We start from the raw sequence: 1,733 nt of genomic DNA on the forward strand, positions 1-1,733 counted from the left end.
TGTGATCATAATGATTGCTAATTCATAAAACACTGAATTTAAACTACAAACAGATACATTGCTACAGCAGACAGCTTGGGCAAACAGGAAGAATGTCTCTAAACATTATTGAAGGGTTACCTGTACAAAATAAGACTTTATGCAACAAAAAACCACCTGAGAAGTTTGCTTACCTTTTTCAACTTTCAGCCATTTTAATTTTACATACGAGTATTTAGAGAAATTATTTACGGTACTATCAACTAGCATTTCCCTGTTGCTACGGCCCGTTTCCAATCCCTATGTACTCTATTATCTATGGATGCATACATGATAGACTCATTCACATGCTATGCATGAGGACACAAACAGTACATGTACATGTAGTTTATGTTAAATATAGAACTATTAATAGTGACTAGTTTTTGTTCTAGTTTAACTTCTACACACTTAGTTCTAGTTCTAGGTTGTGACAATGATTATATATTTTAGTTATAGATTAGTTATTAATTTCATAACACTCTTAGTTATAGTTCTATAGTCTGGTACAAAGTTTCAGTATTTGGTTCTAGTTCTGGTTTTATTCTGGATTTTTATGTTGGTTCTAGTTCTAGTTCTAGAACTAAAGGGGAAAAACCCAAGAACTAATAGCGAAATAGCTCTAGTTCTGAGAACTAGAACAACAATAAATCAGATATTATACATATAATCTTTGATAGAATCCAGTGGAACCAAAGCTTTAGGAATTATAGGCAGTATCAGGACATTTTTATTGTAGTAGACTATACTATTTGGAATCCAGAGGAGTCCGACATGGGCTCGAATTTTGTACAGCCGTACAGATGTCTGGATTCCTGCGGGGCTGGGCTTCCTCATACAAACACAATGCATTACCACTTGCTACGGCCCTGGGTTGGGGAATGGGGAACTTTAGGCATTTTAAAAACACTACTGTTTTATGAATATCAATGACAAGCATAGAAGTGTAAAAATTATCCTAAGATTGATTTCAGCACCTTAGGCTAAGAAATAAGGTGCTGAAATCAATCTTAGGATAATTTTTACACTTCTACGCTTGTTATTGATAAAGTAAATAAAGCTCAAAACTTTGTTCTGCTTCCAACCCGCCATTTTCTTTGTTGTGAAAACATCCACTTTACGTGGTGGGCAGGGCTGGCGGCATGTGTATACACATAGATATTAGAGTAAATGAAATTTACTTACTCTAATTATTCATTTATTCATTTACTTACTTATTTACTTATTACTTATTCATTTACTTATTATTCTTACTTATTCATTTACTCTAATATCTATGATACATGTAAACTGTCTTTATAATTATTATTGTTATATCTGTGTATAGAAGATAAGAAGAAATGTAAGTGTTTACATACAATCATGGTATGTAGTACCTATGATACATTCAATCAATTATGCATCATGGGGGCTAAATTCAATCTTAGGAATGACCTTGGGGCTTAATTTTTTGCTCCAAGGTCGTAAAAAGAACATAATGGGCAAAGTTTTGAGAATTTCAAAAAAGAATGGACTAGTAGGAAGCAATTTATGATTTTCGTAGTCAAGTCATGTTACTAGTCAGTGGTATTTAATGGTAACAAATGTGCATGCATGGTGATTGAAGACACATCATGTAATGCATTAAAACTTAAAAGATGCTATAAATACATGAAGCTAGTCATTCACAGTGGAGTTAAATGCCCACAGCTTACTTTTTCTACACAAATGCAATC

The 1,733-nt window shown here is 33.1% G+C and overlaps 1 long non-coding RNA gene across 1 annotated transcript; it reads right to left on the reverse strand.

The window, feature by feature from the left end:
* Positions 1 to 9: 9 nt before the first annotated feature.
* Positions 10 to 348, reverse strand: LOC109586552 (uncharacterized). Its single transcript, XR_002187090.1, has 2 exons — positions 174 to 348; positions 10 to 120 (listed from the first exon to the last, which is right to left on the reverse strand). It is a non-coding gene; the product is annotated as an uncharacterized LOC109586552 (long non-coding RNA).
* Positions 349 to 1,733: the final 1,385 nt, after the last annotated feature.

Source organism: Amphimedon queenslandica, unplaced genomic scaffold, assembly GCF_000090795.2.
Source record: "Amphimedon queenslandica unplaced genomic scaffold, v1.1 AMPQUscaffold_12840, whole genome shotgun sequence".
Classification (NCBI taxonomy): Eukaryota; Metazoa; Porifera; class Demospongiae; order Haplosclerida; family Niphatidae; genus Amphimedon; species Amphimedon queenslandica.